This window comes from Eumetopias jubatus, unplaced genomic scaffold, assembly GCF_037043125.1.
Source record: "Eumetopias jubatus isolate StellerSeaLion01/CBP00866 unplaced genomic scaffold, mEumJub1_p1.0 scaffold_11, whole genome shotgun sequence".
Taxonomy (NCBI): domain Eukaryota; kingdom Metazoa; phylum Chordata; class Mammalia; order Carnivora; family Otariidae; genus Eumetopias; species Eumetopias jubatus.
The window spans coordinates 106,049,136-106,069,365 of NW_028274817.1; the positions used below are offsets into that span (position 1 = coordinate 106,049,136).

The following is a 20,230-nucleotide window of genomic DNA, read 5'->3' on the forward strand; positions in this document are numbered from 1 at the left end:
AGTCACCTAAACTCTCCCAGCTGTTTCCTTACCTATAAATTGACGGGAATAACCGGGTGGTTTTGTATAAAGCCACACAAAATGATTCATTTAGGGACTGTCATATGGTAAATCCTCAATAAATATTTGGTGATTATGACTGGAGATAGCAAAACCCATCTTAAGAACCCATCCCAAAAACTTCTAATAGAAGATAGTATAGTAACAGCATGTTTATTCTACACCTCTCTTTGAAAACCCCAAAACAGGGATGCCTGGGTGGCTCAGTCTGTTAAGCATTGGACTCTTAGTTTCAGCTCAGGTCATCATCTAAGGGTAGAGAGATCGAGCCCCACCAGTGGGAAATCTGATTGGGATTCTTTCCCTCTCCCTCTGCCCCTCCCACCGCTGTACTCTTCTCTCAAAATAAATCTTAAAAAAAAAAAAAAAAAAAAAAAACAGCAAATTTTAACATACCATCTACCTAAGAAATAAACTTATAGGAAATAGCAAAAACCCCATCCTACAGTTTGTAAACAGTATCTCTGAGAATTCAGTGAACTGTGGACTTTGATTAAGAAGGATGCTGAAAGCCAAAGCTCACTTGTCCAGCTTGGGAGCAATGTGAAAGCATCTGAGAAGTTATGGGATCTTGAGAGACTAAGATAAGACCCCTCTACTTGAATCGACAAAGACTGGATATAGGTGGGCTGTGGGGGAACTGGGGGTCCAGTTGCAAGTGACAAAATGCTAGGGGAGGTAGGTCTGATGAAGTGATTGCACAACTCTGCTTTGTTTATTATTTTTGCCCCAAAGTCTAAATCAAAACAAGGGAGGCCAGAAGTAAAGGAAAAACACCAATTGCTTCTGCAGCAAATGCTTATAAACCAAGATGAATAAATACTGAAGAAAAGACTTGTGAGCTCAGAGGCTCCATTTCAGTGCATGTTGATCTCTCATACTGCTTCTGAGCTCTCTAAGGAGAGATGTACTTCCAAAGCCAGAGACACAAGCAGATAACACCCTTCAGAATTACAGTAATATTCTAATTTAAGTATGTCCCAAATATTGCATGGCACATATTTGTAATATTAAAAATATATTCGTTGTCTATTTAAAATTCAAGTTTAACTGGAAGTCTTGCATTTTCATTCGCTAAGTCCTGGCAATCAAATCCCACCCACAGATAAGAAAGAAGGAGGAAGGTCAAATGGGCCCTTCTGCATGGACAGTACGAAAACATGCAGGAAGTTCACATAACAAGCAACACAAGTGAAAGATGTACTTCAGATGCATTACCGCCAAGAAATCAAAGGCAAGTTTACACCAGCATCTTTATAATCTCAAAGAAAGTAAAGGAATATGGTCTATTGGAAGAAATAGCTCAAATTTATAAATAAAACAGGAGATGAAAAGTGATTTGGCAAAACTAAGGAAAAGAACTGAAGACACAATACTAAAGCTAGTTCAAAATAAAAACAGTGAGAGGTAAAATCCACCCTGCTGAGGAAAAGTCAACAATGTGGAGAAGAGGCCTAAGAAACTAAAGAAAGGTCCAAAAGAAAAGGTAAATGAATAAAGCGCTGAAGGAAGAAAAGTGAAGGAAACCCAATTAATCAGCATCCAAGTGATGGTGAGGATAATAACTGTACCAAAAAGAGAGCACAGTCAACAAATAGAAAAACATTCTCCAATTAAAGTCTCAGTCATTTTTGGCACTAAGGCCTCAGCATTCATGATGAACATAATTCAGATTGTGACCGATGGACACATACACTTGTGCCTGTGGGATGTGTGCTTGGATGTTATTTAGACAGAAAGAATGATGAAAATCTAACTGCCTTCTGGAACAAGAATATGTCTAAAAGGGAACTGAGACCCAAGGAAGAAGCCACCTGGACTTACAGGCTGTGACTGAATTACAAAATGTTCACATTTTAAACATTAGGAGAGCAATAAAAACACATTATTTAATTTGAAGGGATTCTTTTTATGCTAAAGTAATCTTCCACTTTTCAAGTAATAGGCACACTTAGCTTAAAAATAAATAATTGAGTAAAAAAAACACAAAAAAATAAAGTCTCAAATCTATAAATCAGCAACAAAATGTACTCTGGAAAACGATTATAAAAATAATCAACATGAAGACATAGCCTGATGAAATTCAAGGGTAAGAAAAGAACCCTACAGGCATTCAGTAGTGACAGCAAATCATCTACAAATAGGAGAGACCCAACTGCCAGGAGACAGCAGAATAATGTTTCCAGGGTTTTGATGGGAAAAAATAAAATGTAATCTAATAATATTCTACCACTTAAAGCACTTATGTATCGAACTTGCTTGATTCTGAAAATAGTAGCTTCGAGGCTTAAATTTCAGTCATCAAGAAAGGAATTAAACAAGCCATGGCAGGAAATTCTAATGGTGAACACTGAATCCATTTAAATATAGAACATGAAACAACTGATTCCTCATCTGTAAAATAATGATCACTGAAACAACCTTTAATGTTTCTTTTGGTTCTAAATCTTTCCAATTTCATTGATTAGAGGCTTATGATTCTTGTATCTCAGCTTTTAAAACACAATGCCATTATTCATTTATTCTTTTAGTGCTGAAACACATTTTAACAAATATATTCTCAACACGAGGCATTGTGCTTGCCATTTGGGATGAAAGAAAACAAAATGGTGATTAAGAAACTCATCAGGGCTTCACAGATGCACACTAATTTTGGAGACAGACATAGTTATTTGCATTTAGACCATTATAATAAATACCACAAATACCTGGAGCAATTATTATAGACCAGCTTTTCTTGGGATCGCGGGAGAGAACCTTTAAGTTGGAGTTTGGAGCAGGAGTAGTCTTCTGAATAAATGAAACAGTACGTGCATAGGCAAAAAGGTACGAAAGAGCACTGCACACTCAGGAAATTGTTGTCAAGATATGCGGCTAGAACATACAGCGTAAACTTAGTAATGACAGACAAAATTGGTGAAATAGGATAGTGTCAGATTGCAAAGGGCCTATTTCATCATGTTTAACGGGGGATCCAGGGGAAACAGGTTCTAGATAACTATCTAGAACCATTAATGCTAAACATCAAGTAGAAGATGAAAAGTCAGAAGCATCCCTGCTAAATGTAGCATTGCTTCCATGGGGAAATACAATTGGTTTTCTAAAGATTATGTAATTTTCCAGGAAACTACTATGGCAAAAAAAAAAAAAAAAAAAAAAAAGAGCTGCCAATGAGAAAAATAACAAGTTTGATATAAACCAAGACTTGAAAAGGCAGTATGCCTTTCTCCTTCCATTTTGGACCCCAGCCTCCCCTATGAGAGTGTGCCTAGGCTAGACTGTTGGGGTAATTCAAGAAAAGCATGGAAGAAAGCCTAATTATGTTAGCCAAGGCCATCCTAACTAGCCATCCCCAAGACCACACCCTGAGTCAGCATGGGTGGACAGTCAACCATAGCGCATGGATACAGAAAAGTGTGGAATATTAGGACCTATTATCAATATACCCGAGTCTTCAGATAAATAAAAAAGAACAGAACTGAATTTTAATGTTTTACAGTAGGACTCATGGATTTACCATCAATACATAACCAAGTCACTTTCATGACTGAAGAATTCAATCCCAACTCCAACTTTTAGAAGGGAGAAATAATCAACATGCACCTCTTTATTTGGCTAGGATGATACTGTTTCTGTTTCTAGTACCCTATCAGTCATACGTCCAAGGGTTTACTTTTTTTTCTGTTTTTTTTTTTTTTTAAGATTCTTAGCCTCTCTTTCCCCTATCACCATACCATGCGATCTATCTGCACAGTATATGCCTATTCATCTTACTGTCACCTACTACTAATAAATTTCATTGTATACCAACTCTGCATAATATATTGTACAATAGCTCATCTGATGCTTACATCAGCTTCATGATGTGGGTAGTATCATTAGCTCCATTATGTAAATGAAAAATCTGTGTCTTAGTAAGATCAAATAACTTGCCCAAGTAGTTAACAAAACCCAAAAAACACAAAGTGGCAGAGCTCTAACTTAAACTCAGGTCTTAAGCCCTAAACTAAATTGTGTCTAGGTGACAGGGACTAATGTTCTGTTTCCACACCCACTCCATGAAATGTCACATCAAGCATATACAGTGCTCTACATTCCTGTTGGGCATTTCTTCTCCTATGAATGGTTCCCAAATGTTGGGAGTCCAATCCTTCTGGTTCTTACTGAATCAGCATGTCTATAATCCAAAACATTTAAGAATCGGGATGAAATGAAAACAAACTTTGTATCTGCAAATAGCCTAACTTAAAAATATTTCTAAAATATGACTGCCTATAAAAATGAAAACATGGTAAGTACTTAGGAAGACTTGCTCAACTCATTCTACTGAAAAAAAGTCCCATGACTGAGAATTAGAAAATCTAGTCAAGACACAATCTTCACAATTTTATACATGAAAAAGAGAGAACATTGAATCCCATCAAAATATAAAATTTTATGTGTCTATTTTCCTTTACAGCAAATATGTGAATTAGGAATTTATTTTAATGCTATTTATCATCAATACGTAAATGTGACTGTCTTAGTGGCTTGCCACGTTTGATGTGGCCAGGTCCTGTAACCTCTACATCCAAAGAGAACCCTGAATTGCTCTGCTATCTTTGCCCACTTTTAGTATAGAGAGATGCCTTATTTTTTGTCAGTTGGCAGCAACATTATCCTGAAGGTCTCCGTGTCCTTCAATCAAAACATTATGTGAACTATCTGTTTTCCTGAGTCATCTTTGATTAGGAATTAATTTGAATTTTCTATGACCTCTATCAAGAGGATGATTCTCTTTCAATGATGTTATTGTTCTGAAAATGCTCTGGACTTAAAGATACCATATTTTAGTTCACAATCCTAGACCTTGGTTCAGAAACACGTACAACTGAATTCTTAGGAGTTGTGTGATACCTGCAGCAAGAAAAATGCAAAGAGGGGGATAACAAAGGTGGCAAAACAAGTTCAGAAGAAAATAAAAGGAAAACACTGTGCTGCATCTTCCCTCCTCCTGCTCACCATTAAATGAGCATTGCTGTTGTCTCCCAGGTAGTCCGCAGAGCTCAGTGCTTGCGGCAAGGTTGCTATCAGATTTTGCAGTTGAGTTTAGATGGATTAGGTACTAAGCAACATAAAGTTCTTCGAAAAACAGGGCATGATCTTTGTACTCTTGGGAGAACATAGGCAAAACCTTATAATCACTTGCTAATTACCCCAGTAAAGTAATTTGTTTTATCTGCCTGCCATTTGGTTTCCTGCAAAGTGTGAAAAAAAACTATCGGGGATTTTGCTCAAACTAATTACTACTATTTTATCATGAAGACTGTTCAAGCGTAATCCTCTTTCCTTGGCTTCCTTTCTCCTTGAATTTAAAGTCTTATGGTAAGCCAAGAAGTAGTTTAAACATCCCAGACTGTAATAGATACTCCTGATTTTTAGCCTCCCACTCTAATCATGTGCCAGGATACCTCCGTATTTTAAGTCAACAGCTGCTAACAAGTGTTGTATATGGCCTTTCTTGGTAGAAAGTTATGAAATGGATAGTTCCCTATCGAAAGGAATCTTGCTAGAATTTACAATGACAAATAATGTAGAAACATCATAGTTACATGGTGCCCAACAATTAACAAAGAACTCTCATATACATAATTTCACAGAACCGTCCTAATCATCATGTGAGGTAGTATGGTAAATTTTTGTTCAGAAAGTCTTCACGTCCTATCCCATCTCACATCCCAGAAGGAACATTTCTTCACACCACTGATAATGAGCTCATGACTTGTTTTGGTCAGTAGGATACTGGCAGACATGAGAAAACCAAAGACTTGAAATGTGCTTGCAAAAGTAAGCTTTTTGCCATCGCCAGGAGAAGAACCTAAGAAACTCATCTCAGAAGGATTACAAACATGTGGAGCAGACCTGGACCCAACACAAGCCCAGCTGAGCCCAGCCTAGATCAGCTTCATCCCAGCTGACCTGCTGACATATAATCCAAAGTAAATGTATATTGTTGTAAGCTTTAGAAATACTATGGTTGTTACCCATCAAACACCTGATGTCATTATTCCTACTTGGCAAAGAATGAGAAAATAAGACTCAGAAGTGCTGTGCTCAGTTTCCCAGAAATTAAATAACAGAGCTGTGATTGCCTATATGAAAAGAGAAAAAGAAGAAAAGGTCAGTGACATTTATGAGGCTGTGTTTGACGTGCATTTGATGTAAATAAAATAAATCTACATCTTGCTAGATGAAAAACAACATATATAAAGCCTGTTTTCCATTTTGTTTTATCTATTCAGAATCAGTTGTAAACACTGATGGCTAGGAGAATGGATACTGACAGTCTCAGTCACAATATTAATGAGATATATTGGCTAATAGAAACCCTCAAGTTTTATTTTCTTTATCGAGCCCATTAAGATGAAATCCAGCTCTGGCAGTATTCTCTCATTTGAATGGCTGGTGTGGTTTCCTTGATTGAAATGACTGCTCTGTTGAGTTGGATGAATGGCATTGCTAAAAAGTACACTGTCAAATATTGATAGCTAATTAGATGGATTTTATCATAATAGTCAACTGCACTCGCACAAAAAAGGAAGAGCTATTAAAGATCTTGACAAGAAAATAAACTGAGCCCTAGAACCTCACTGTTTATTCAAAGCTCATTTCTAAGTTTAGCATTCTGAGTAGGAAGATGTGTTTTTACAAAACCAGTGAATGATAAACCCAAGGGATTATGTATATATTTTAAGAAAAATCAGTAGTAGGGTTAAATCGACTATAGAATTTCTAGGATTCTTGACCAGCCAGCTTTCTAGAGGCTCTGGATTCCCCTAATTGGTCAGATTGTTACAATTTTCAGGAAGAGCCTGAACACATTTTTCTTTCTTTTTTTAAAACATTTATTTATTTTTAGAGAGAGAGAGAGAGGGAGAGAAACAGAGGGCAGGGGGAGGGGCAGAGGGAGAACATCTCCAGCAGACTCCCCGCTGAGCACAGAGCCCAACATGGGGCTCAATCTCATGATCCGAAGATCATGACTTGAGCCAAAGTCGGACACTTAACCGACTGAGCCATCCAGGTGCCCCGAGTACATTTTTCTAATAAAGAAGTCCAAGGACAAAGAAAAAGAATTGCTGACACTTAAGAGTAAACAGAAGGTTGTGGACCATCTTTAAAGCTTGATGGACAAAGATGTCCGTACTGGGTGAAGATTGAGGAACCTATGCAAAGATAACAGATAAAATGGAGCACAAATTGGGAACAAACTGAATTAGTCCAAACAGGAGAGGGAGAGAGAAAGGACAACTGAAGAATTTTGCTGGCTTCAGCAAGAAATTACCCTGGTAGATTAACTGGAAGACCAGCCCAGAACTAAAGTTAACAAGCACCAGGGATAGTAATGAGGACAGGCCAGGAGCAGGAATACCAACATTGTGGTGTGGGAAGAGGGAGTTGGTGGATATTGAGACTCTTTCATAAATTTCTGGCCCCATAAAATTTGACTCAAGTTAGCATAATTAATAGCAAAGTAGCTACTACCTGCCCACTACACTAGACAGGAATTAAATGCAGCAATGCCAAAAAATAGATTTATGAAGATACTGCGATTGTTCAGGTGGACACTGCTGTTTCCTCACATAAAGATTCATGAATTATTCTCAGCAAATGCTCACAAATTATTTGGCTCATTTTTAAGATTCCTTCCAAAATTCCTCCCCCCCCCCCACCAATTCCTTTATTTACCTTGTTTCTCTCTACCCTGTGGATTTTACTGCATGCCTATAACATTCTCTAAAGGACAGAAAGGGGAATGGCAACAGCTCAATTTAACAAAAAGTTGATTGCATAGACTGTATCATGGTAACAACAGTAATAACATTAGCAACCGTATGTTGAAAATCAGCATGCTCCATGAAAATAGCTTGATAGTCAAGGAATAGCAAAATATAGTCCTTGCCTTCAAAAAGCTTACAGCCAAAGAGGGAAACTCTAATGATAATTTATCAAGCAGTTACTATAACTATAGGTCAATCATTCTTCTAAATGCTTTGCTTCTGTGTATTAACTCATGTCAACCTCATAAAAAACTCAATGAGACGGGGACTATTATTATCTCCATTTGATAACTGAGGGAAGTGAAACCCATAGAGATTGAAGTAACTTGCAGAAGTTCACAGAACCAGCAAGTCATAGACTCTGGCTTCATAACCCATGCTCTTAACCTCTATGCCACAACACTCCCTGTAATGTATTAAATAGCTAAATATAACTGAACAAAACACAATGCCAAGAATAGAGGCATCCTTTCTGAGAGAAGGCAGAAGGTATCACAGAGACACTATTATTTGAGATGAATGAAGAGAAATTTATTTCAGTCCACCTAGTCATTGTAAACTAATGTCAAAAAGAGGGGTGACTAAAATAATCCTTGGACTTTTTTTTTAAATTCAACTATCATCCCCATCTGTACTTACAAGGTACCAAACACTTAATAATATATTAGAACAAAGTTCTTTGATTACTGAAGAATACATTGGTTAAGCTGTCTCAGACCTTTTAAAAAAATGTTAAGACTTCTATCTTTCAGAGCACAGTAACCATATTATTCATCTATCTCTAACATATTGATTCCAGTAATGATTAAATTTATAAAATACTCTGCATAACTGATTAGACCAGGAGTCAGCTATTACAGCCCCGAAGCCAAGTCCCACCCACAGCCTATTTTTGTAAATAAAGTTTTATTGGAACACAGCCATCCTCAATCATTTATGTATCATCTATGGCTATTTTTGTACCACAAAGAAGAAGTAGGGTGCTGCTGATAGAAATTTTATGCACAGCAAAGCTAAAATATTTATTATGTATCCCTTTACAGAAAAAGTTTTCTGACACCTGGATTTTAGGAGGACTTTAGAATGATCCCCCAATTTCATGAAAATTTTGTCCTACCCTCATCAAAAAATGTCCCCATGACTCTATTCAAAGGCTTCTAGAACATTCAAAACAATGCCTACAACATCAGTATTTTCCAAGAAACAGTAAAACCCAACACCAAGAATCATGTCTTTTCTTTCTTAAACTTTGTCTTTTCAAAACTGTTCAAAGTTATTGATGCCAGAAAGGTTATTCATCATCTTCAAGTAATAAGTATACACGAGTAGAAGGTACTCTCCTAGGAGCAATAAAATTCACTTTAAGTGTGATATAGGACTATTCTTTAAAACTTTGTACTCTGGCATGGACAGTATGGGTACAAACAGGTGGCATGATGGATGTTTTTTGTCCGTCCTAAGAAGGGCAGAATATAAACTTATCCATTGCGTCGTTTTTCACAATGGTATCTTCACAGTCCCTTCCAGAAACATGTGCTCCAGATGAAATGATGTTATAAGCATATTCACAGCAATGTACTTAAAACAAAGCTTGAAAATCAGGTTCCTTCTTTTAGCTTTCCAAAGTAATAATCCAGCAGTTACCTCTGATGTTCGTTTTTCCCACAACCTCCTTCACAATTTCTCTTACAGCCCCATCTCCTCATTCTTGCCAATCTAGCCAGCCTCCTTCCAGGCTCTCTCCTCTGCAAACCAAGCACTGGGAACCAAATGACTGTGTCCTCACACAATTCATATATTAGAGCTCTACCCCCAGGATGACTCTATTTGGAGAGAGGGCCTGTGAGGAAGTAAATAAGGTTAAATGAGGTCCTAAGGGTGGGGACCTCATGATAGGACTAGTGTCCTTTATAAGAAGGGGAAGAGAGACCAGGGTGTCTCCCACTACACATGTGCACACAAAACTGACAAAGGAAAACATGGCACCAAATCACTATCTGCAGGCCAGGAAGAGCACCCTCACCAAGATCACATCAGCCAGCACCTTGATCATGGACTTCCAGCATCTAGAACAGTGAGAAAAACAACTTTCTGTTGTTTAACCCACCCATTCTGTGGTATTTTGTTAGAGTAGCCTGAACAGACTAATACACCAAACCTAAACATCACCTAGGGATTACCTCCCAAAAGTAGCACTTTAGACATGGCCCTTCCTCCTCAAGAACGTACACTCGACTGATAGGATCATCTAGTCTTAGGTCAACACAACACCGTTTGAATTACAGCCCTTTGCTAGCATCCAAAATCTCCCACAATCTCAGTACTTCCAACTTTATTTCCAAACATTAACAACAGTTAGGTGTTTTGCTCACTATGCCTGAATCCACCTTGCTCATCTCCACAACTGCTTGCCCTGAATTGTCCGGAATATCGTCATCTGTTTTGTCCGTTTTAAAAATCCTTCTTCCTTAATAACTTCTGTCAACTATGGCAGCCTACACCAACTTCTTCCTTTGAACTAAACCTACTGCTTATATCACTTGTGTTCACTAACTATATACACCTTGAAATTAACCAAGTAGGTCTTCAAATATTTTTTCAATCCACCAAGAGTTAATTAAAAGCCAAAATAGAAAAAGAAATAAAGTTGATTTTTACTATAGTAACAAAAAAAAATACCTAATTTACCTAGAAGTATCTTCAGGCAAAACATATGGGATCTATAGAATGAGTAAAAGAAAAACTGAGGCAGCATATTATTTTAGAAAAAAAGTGGATATGTATATTATATTTCATAGAGATGTCAAGTATCTCCAAATTAACTTAGAGCAACAAAAATATCAGAATCCCAATAGGATCATTTGAATCCTGACAAAAATAATCCAAAATTTAGCAAGCACAGAAGAGGTCCAAAGAGTTAACAAAATTTAAGGGAAAGAAAAAGTTATAAGGGAAATACCTGCATTAAATATTAGATATAAAAAAACTAATACAGTATTGTATCGGCACAAGAACCACCATATAAACACAGAACAGCTTATGAACAGATACTAGTCTATGAAAGACTTCAGTATTTGTTTAGAGAAGCACTCCAAGTCAATGGAAGAGAGAGACAAAACTGAATATAAAGTAAATTGACTACGGGGAAATAAGCAATATACTCATAAAATTAAATTACATATGAACTATACCATTAACTCTAAAAACAAACCTTAAGAAACAGATGAAAGTAGATAAACACATGCACTCTGTGAAAAAGTCATTTATCAGGCGGAAAGCAGTGAAATAGACTTCACTGCACAAAACAGAAAAGTCTCTATATTGAAAATATTAGAACTAAAATTTAAAGGCAAAAATGAAAAGCAAATCAGTGAAAAATCCTGGGAGCAACCCATGGCATAGGATTACTATTCTCACTCTCTAAGCAGCTCTGACATTCGGCAGAATGGTGGTATGAAAACATACCCAAATGTTAACAGGGCTTCATCTCTCCATGTCTTTCTTCCCCTCCTCTACTTTACGTATATTTGAAATTTTTAGCAGTGAACTAAAAGACATATGTAATTAGAAAAAAAATCTTATTACAAGAAAGAAGAAGGAAAATATAAATGAGAGAGGAAAAAACTGCCAACAAGGGTCTGGTTAGCAGAGAAACATTGTTTTTGGTGAAATATTCATTATAGAATTAAAAAATAGAGACAATTGATATAAGAATTAGCATATAAATGATGGCAAAGGGCTTTCTCCTGGAACGTGGGTTACTAGGTATCTGATGCTGGAAGGGGCTTTGGTCAAAAGGACACAGCCAAAGGAAAAGAACTTTGGAATATACTAAAAGCAAAACCAATTTCATAGAATATAATATATGGCTCAATTATATACTCTTAGACTGAATAAAATGTTATAATCCAATTGAAATCTCTCTACTTCCATCTTACGGTTTATGAATAATCACACAAGTCTACAGGTGAATTACTACATCAGTATTGACTTTTGGATAATAGATTGATACTGTTAATACATATAAAATCAGGGGAATTTAAGAGGGAGAAAATCATGTTTTCAAAATGGACCATGTATCAGCAGACAATCCCAAGTTGAAATCAAGAACTTACTGTTTGTGTCCTGCTTAAAATAATCTGTGTGAAAAAGTAGAGTGCTATTGGATTGGGGGTTTGAATAGAGTTACATTTTATTCATCACTCTAACAATTATTTATAGAGTACCATGTGCCTTTGTCATATGGAAGAGTCAATACAAGGAACAAATTAAGTATCTCCCTATGCTGAGGAGCTCTCCGCTCAATGTGAGTTACACCAAGAGGCAACAATGCTATAGTGTGCTAAGTGTTGGCATGGAGACAGGCAGAGAGTTCTGACACTATGTAAGGAGCATTTCCAATATGAGAGGTCAGAACCAACTTTCTGAAAAAAATGTCTTTTAAAGCGGAGACTTGAGAGTCAAAGTTACCTACATTAATACAGAGAAGAAAAGAATTAAAGGCCAAGGACAAAGGCACGCAGCTCAGAGGAAACAGCAAGCACGTCTTGTTGCTACAGCATATAATGTGAAGGGAGAGGGAGGACCAAAAAAAAAAAAAAAAAAAAAAAGCTGGAGAGTTTAATCAGATAAAGGATTCAGACTTCTCCTAAGGGCAATGACGAAACATTTAAACAGGAATGGGAGGTGAGATATAATCAGGTCTCCGTATTTTAAAAATCCTCCTGGCTGCTATACAGAGAAAAAGGAGGGAGGGTGCAGGGAGAGTCAGTGAGTTCAGCTCAGTTTCATAAAATGAGGTAAGATAGTGGCCTAAGCCAGAATAGAATGATGGAAGACACAGAGATGTTAAGTTTTAGAAACACTTAGAGGTCAGAATCTTTAAGATTCAGTGATTGCATTTGGGGACAGTAAAGCCTTTGCATATCCATACAACTTAAGTCATCAAATTAACTGGCATAAAGTTTTTCATTAAATTCCCTTATCCTTTTGATATCTGTAGAATCTGTAGTGGTGTCACCTCTTACTACCAATACTGATTGATGATGAGTGTTTTCTCTTTTCCAGATGAGTCTAACTAGAGGTTTTTCAATTTTATTCATCTTCTCAAAAAATTACCTTTTGGCTTCATTGATTTTTTTTTTGTTAACTTTTGTTTTCTGTTGAAAACATTGATTTCCACGCGATCCTTCTTTGTTTCTTCTACTTATTTTTTTGTTTCATTTGCTCTTCTTTTTCTATCGCTTTCTGTTTTCTGTGTCAGACTTGCTTTTAAGCTTTATTCCTTGAGAGCAGAGCATCATTTTATCTAGAGCTGGTTTTTCTCCACTTCCGAGTACTCTTCCTGATAGCCTGTGAATTATGACGTTTTTCCCTCCGGCTGGTGGGAACAGTAGCTATTCCCGGCCCTGTGTGAGCACTGAGGATTGCTCCCTCAAATCTTTCCAAGTGACTCTTACCACAGCTTCCAGTAATTCCCTCAGTAGTACGCAGTGATCAGTGGTGAACTGATGCCTCAAAGGGGACTCTCCGCAGATTCTCTGGAGTTCTTCATCTGTGCAGCTCTGCCCTCTCACTTACTCTACCCTGCATTCTCTAGCCTCCTAGAGGTAGTGATGGGAACAGACAGTTCCAAGACTAGAATAACCATCTCAGCAAGTCCTGCCTAGATGTGCCCCTCTTTTTATAATGTGTGGGTAACCCATCACCCCCATAGCTCTGACTTCTCAGCCAAAATCTGCAAGAAAAAAAAATTCCCACTTCCTCCCGAGTCAACTGACTTTTGGGGACAGGAGGGTCCGTCATTGGTAGTATGCAAGGAAGAAAGCTAAGTACCTGGCTCTTAGCGCCACTATTTATGACACTCGAATTAGGGGGTGAAAAGACCTGTGATTCCAAGTACCTTCCAATCTTATCATTTCATATGCAAAGATAAAGGAGTCATTTTAAAATACAGTGGGAGAGAAAAGTCTGTGCAACAGGCAAAAAAAAAAATGTTATTTCAACAGATTAAAATGAATGGCTAAGTGACAGAAATGAGTGAAGGAGGATGGCTATTGTTTCATTAGCAGTGTAAGGGGAGTAAAAGGCATTGTATCACTCATGTACTGTAATGTTTCCACATTTAAGGAGCTTCTCTGAAAAGCCAGCAACCTAGCCTCAGGGTCATTCTCTGTATCCACAGTGGGCCACAGCACATGCAACATTAATTATAGTCATTAAGGGAGAAGTCTCTCAAATGCCTTCAACTTAGGGTCTCTCCCAGTGAAAGCTCAAGAAAAAGATCTTCTGACAGACATTGGCATTCCTCTGCTCGATTCAGCTTTTATCTTAATAAGAGGGAAAAAAATTACAGGGCTGCAACATGTCAGCCTTTTGAAGAGTTACTTAGAGGACAGTATCCATACCTTCTACCTACCTACCTAAGCCCACCTTTCTTTTAGGTGACTGATTCATAATTCCCATGTATAAAATATGGTAAAGGCTATTAATCTGGAGTTTCTCCAAATATGAGAAAATACAGGCCAATCCTCACAGTTTCAAGTTTCCAAATATCAACAAACTTCATTACCAGGGGTAATGGAGTGGCCCAGAGAGGTAGGCAATTTCCATGTTATCTTTGGAATATACTTTATATAAAATCGAGAGACACAAGTTCAGTTATTTTCCCCTACCACCTCTGTTTTTGCCTAATTTAATTAATACCAGCTGAGGTGTTTCAAAGCAGAAATATGGTCAAAGCGGAAGATGCCCTTAGACCAAGCAACCCGAACTCCTACCCTTGGTTCTCACTTCAGAGGGACCAGCTCTGGCCTTCCTCTAGCCACACAGGCCCTATCCTTCTCCTCTAGAGGCCTTCCTATCTCTGGGTAGGAAGAGGAACCTGAAGGTCCAGGGGTACATCTTCACTTGGAAACCATTCCCTCCCCTGCCATGGGATACCGAAGACCCAGAATTCCCGAAGTCTAGAGTAAGAGATCACTTCCCCGGATCTGGCCTCCTGGGGTTGGCAGCGCTGCTGCATGCACACCAATAAGCCACGGGCAGCAGCAGTTCCCTAAGATGCAGGGAGCGGCAGGAGGGGAGGTTCACAAGCCTGAGCATGGCCCCTCTTCCTAAGAGACACCACAAGGCGTGGGAAATAAAGGCAAGCTGAGGGCCCAAACCCCTGAGTTTCACGCTTTCCCTGTGTGAGGTCTGCCCTCACTGAGACCCTGGATGAGAAGCCCATCAGTCACCCTAAGAAGTGATTCAAGCTGTTTAAGTCCAAAAGTTCAATCACACATGCACAGGATGAAGGGAAAACTGGGGGGACTGCTAGGTTTCACCTCTTCGGGCTACCCTCCCTCTCTCCTCTCCCAGGTAAGAGGTTGCTCAATCTTGTGCCTCCCACTTCGTAAGACCAAGGAGAGGGCACAGAAGCACCAGGAGATCCCTGGTCCTTCTTGCCCTCAAGCCACATTGGCCAAAGGCTTAAACCTGAAAGGAAAATACAGTGAACTCCAAAATCTAAATCCACCGTGTTCTTTTCCGTCACTTCTTTCTATCTCCCCTTCTGAGGCTAAGAGAAAACCAGGCTCATGGAACACTCTTGTGCTTAACACAGAATGGCTGCAGACGGAGGATAGGGGAGGCTGCTGGATTCCAATTAACTTCGCCACTTAACTTTGATTGCTGTGTTACTCTGGATGAACTTGCTGTTTATTAGTAAATGGGGGTGAGGCTCTCAAAGATTAATGATGGCAGTGACTGTAGCTACACAATAGGACCCAGATGTTCCCATACTTATTGCTTCCTCTCCTTGACCCTCTTTCCTGCAATTACTAGAGAGAAAACACAAATATGGCATTTAGGAAACCTGACACAGGCCCAAACTACTGACGTGGTTAGGGCCTAAACTTCGAACACCACTTTGTCTCATATTCAGAGAAGTGCCATAATACTGATACCAAAAGGGAAAAAAGTCATACCACACAGTTGAAAGTGGGAATAGAGAAAAAGTGGAAGATACATCAAACATGTATAATGGTTTGATATCAATGCCAAATCTTGATGAAAAAGCCACACTCTACTACATAGCAAATTCATGTATTCACAAAATTAATCATAAAAAATAATCCATACCAAGGGCTCTGCAAAGAAATTACACATGTTGATCAGCTATTTTTAGGCTGATCTTACTGGTCAGTCATCTCTTTCAAGTACAGAAATTTCGTCCATCACTTCCATTTCTCTTAATTGCCTACCTACCACAGAATTTTGGTTAGTGAATCCTGGAAGTAATCCAGTCTATTTAGAATTGCAACCAGATTTTATCACATCAAATTTTTTCCAAAACTAACAGATCAAAGACCAATGACAACGTAAACCTCCCAGTAAGCTACAGGCATAAAGAGAAGAGATTCCTAGTTTTCACCAAATCCCGTTCCTTTCTTCTTCCTGTGTACCTGGACTCTCTCACAATTAGACAAGATCATGTGATTAATTCTGGCAAATGGAGTGGCAGGGGGTGGAAAAGATGTGATTCACTTTCACACCAAGACTGTGAGAAAGTTACATCGCTCCCCTCTACAGCCTGGCCTCAGCAAATACAAAGCCACGTATTGTGAAGGCAGGATCACAAGATGGTAACTGCCTGGAAGGAAGCTTCACGGGACAAGCTCTAGAACTGCAAAAGACTTTGTGAGAGTAAGAAATAAGCCACTGAGATGTAGAGGAATTTTTTTGGTTGTTCTAACTGTAGAATTACCTACCCTATCAGAAGGGGGATAGGTAGGTCCTCAATGTAAAGATATTTAATACATTAGAGGCGATTTCATAAAAGTGATCGTTATACCAACAGATCACTGAGTTGATTGATAGCACATTTAACGTGTATTTATCACTGAATTTTGATACTCTTAGTCCAGAAAGCTTAAGTTTATGAACAAATCTTGTCTGAAGTTTAATTTGAGGGCCTATTAGTTAGAATTACCTGGATGAATTTCTGGTATCAGACATCAAATCATCACATCATACTTGACCTAGGAAATAAAAAAAGAACCACCAAAGATAATCTATTATTTTTTTCCTGCCCCAGGCTCATAAATATACCTTACCCCTTTCACACACACATACAAAGAGTCACAAAAACAGATGCATAGTCCACTCTATGCCAGAGCTCTGCTAAGTACCAGGAATAGAAAATTAAATAACACATGATCGCTACCCTCCAGGGAGGAAAGTCGGGGGGAGAATCACACAAACAATTATGACACAGTGTAGTAAGATCTGTGATCCAGACAGAAGTGGGAGCTCAGTAGAAGGAGAAACACACTCTACTCAGAGGTATATGATGATGTCCTTACAGAAGAGGTGACACAAAGTCATTATAGGAAAAATCGTGTTCTAGGTAGATAAGGAGAAGAATATTCCAGGCAAAGGCATAGCATGTGCCAACATGTTGAGTCACAAAAGAACTTGCCAAGTATTTAGAGACTAGCTGAAATATCGTGTGCTTGTAGGATAACCGTGGGACAGGAGTTGAGAAGAGCAAGTCAAAACAGGATCACAAAGCACATCCAAGTCAAGGTCTTCCACTTGGCTATTGCTGAAGAAGTCACTTCAAAACTCGGTGGTTTAAAACCATAGTTCATTAACAGCTCTCCTGTTTCTTTTGATTGACTGGGCTTACACTGTGGTTCTTCTGGGAGGTCTATGCTTTAGGAGTCAAAGGTTGGCTGGGGCTTTGATCCATGTGAAAGTTCAACCCACTGGGCTGGAGGTTCAAGATGGCTCACTCTTAGGGTTAACAAGTGATACTACGAGCACAGCTGGAGCTTTCAACTGGAGTACCAACACTGAGCCTCTCCGCATGGCTTGTACTTCTCATGAGCTGGCGGCCGAGTTACAAGGTAGAATGCCCCAAGAGTGAGTGATCCAAGAAAAGGGAAGTACTCACGGCTAGTCTCTTAACTCCTGAGCCCAGAAACTGCAACAGCATTTCAGCCATGTTCCTCTTAGAACAGAGTCCATCCATATTCAACGGGAGTAACATAGACCCAATTTCTCAATGCAAAGAGTATGCGACCATCTTTAATCTGCCACTAGGACAATGGCTTGTACTGAAGGCACTGAATAGAATGCAAACAGACCTATTTAAAGAGGAGATGGATAGGAAAGGGTTACATTCGAGAACAATGACACTGATGGCAGAGTAAAGATGGATTGCATGTGGAGGCAATGAGAGCAGAAAGCAGAAGCTCAATTATGAAGAAATGAGTTCACCTGAGAAATCAGGAGGGTCTGAAATCCTGATAGCTTCTAGAAGGCTGCAGACGAGGGCGGGGGGGGGGGGGAATAACATTATAGGAGACATTAAGGACAGGGCTGGTGGCTAGTTTGATACCAAGACAACAGAGCGAAAGAGAGCAAACAAAAAAATCAGTCCCAGGTACCTAGGTTCATGTCTAAGTGAATGGTGATCTCATTATAGGAAAAAGTAAAGATTAGAAAAACAAAGTACAATGATGAGGGGGACAAAGAGGGTGAATTACAAATACAATTTTATTTTTATAACGTAAATGAATTTCTTCTAATGGACGAAAGTTTGTTTTTAAGGGAACAAACAGACATTCCATTTCTGCAGCACTCAGTGGTATCTTTCTGATCTTTTCCATATTCAATAAAGTACATATTGTCAAAGCAAGAAGTATTTTTCCTTCCTCTTTATAATTTTATCTATAGAAAATTCCTTGGCAAACTTGTCAAGATCCTATCACCTGGAAAAAATTAAATTTAATATATCTGACTATTAGAAAAAAGGGGGGATTTTATAAACTCTATGTTTGTCATTCAAGTTCAAGACACACATTTTCTACAAAGCGGTGTTCCACTCTCTTCCATTTTTTTCAGAGCCATCTTTCAGGATATAAATAACTTACATTTTAATCACTGACAAGTGCTACGCTTTAACCACGTCAGGTGAGCCCTCACTTGACTTCCCTGGCAACAATGAAGTGAGATCAATCATCTCCACAGACATCTACTCAGAGGGCCCGGTAATCTCGACTCTGCAAAGTGAATGGAATGCCAACTACAGATACTTTGTCACCAAGCATAAAAACAGCACAAGTGCTCTTACTGTTCAGCATTACTACTGCCCACGATTGGCTACTGGCAAACTGGAACGAAGGACGGACCTCAGAGAAACTCCACACAACTGAGTCAACTCTAAACGACCACGTGTCACAGATCATATATACGGACTCTAGGATTATGCCCACACCATGCAATAGAAAATGGTTTGAAAAATGCATTCTCATTAGATTTTTTAGATTTTAATTTTATTATTACACAGAATCCTCAGACCTCATCAGTCTGGAGAATCCCACTGACATTACAGGATCGAATTTCTCTGGATCTCACCATCCAAGATTTCTAGCCCCATACAAGCATCCCCCATTCATGCTGCTCAGCCAGTTATTTCTAGGGGTTGCCAAGGAATGCCTCATGTGTGCTCATGACCAAGGTCTATCAGTTCACACTTGACACTATTTCTTTAATCTCTTGAACCTGTGTCCTTCCATGATGACTGCTGAGGCCCCCACGTATGACCAAGCTACATGAAGGTACCTGGCCTCCCCCTCTGTCACCATGGTCACATTACTTCCCACTAGATACATACCACTTCCAAATACCTTACGGTTTTTATCATCTGGAGCCCTGAATCAATTAGCTCTCAAGGAGCATCTCATTCCCTCGTGCAAATGGTCTCCTTCAGACCCACCCCACCTCACTGTCAGATATACTCAAATGGGACTCTGGGCCTGGCTTTTATTCCAAGCAAAAATGTCCACAACTGTTACTAGTACAGATCACAAAACAAGCTCATGGAGACTTCGAGCCTAAATGTAAACTTTCCAAATGAAACTCTGCTCTTCTGTTGCTATTTGTTTTCCCCGTTTCAAAACTGCTACTCTGAGAGTGACCTCGGCGAGACGGCAAACGAGGAAGCTCCAGGCCCCCATTCTTCCATGGTAACATTTTGAAAAATAACTGAAGGCTGACAAAAATAACTTTCGAAGAGTCAAAAATCTACAGCAACCAAACAAACATCTCATCAAGAAAAAGGTACATTTGAAATGGCTTTGACCTTTTACTTGCCTTTGCCAACCCCCCCTTCCTCCCCAGTGCAGCATCGTCAGGAGAAAGTGGCCCTACCCCTGGTTTCCCCGCCTCGGGCCACCGGAACAGTAGAACATATGTCCAACATTCTCATCTGGGTGCAGCCTATCTAGCCTTGTGCAGAAAAGGTATGTCAACCCCTAATCTAGGGAACAAAGTGAACAGAGTCAAGACGGCTAATTAGG

The 20,230-nt window shown here is 39.0% G+C and overlaps 1 pseudogene; it reads left to right on the forward strand.

Annotated features, from left to right (window-relative positions):
* The first annotated feature begins 1,714 nt into the window (after positions 1–1,714).
* On the forward strand, positions 1,715–1,893 carry LOC114223617 (NADH dehydrogenase [ubiquinone] 1 beta subcomplex subunit 1 pseudogene; annotated as a pseudogene).
* Positions 1,894–20,230: the final 18,337 nt, after the last annotated feature.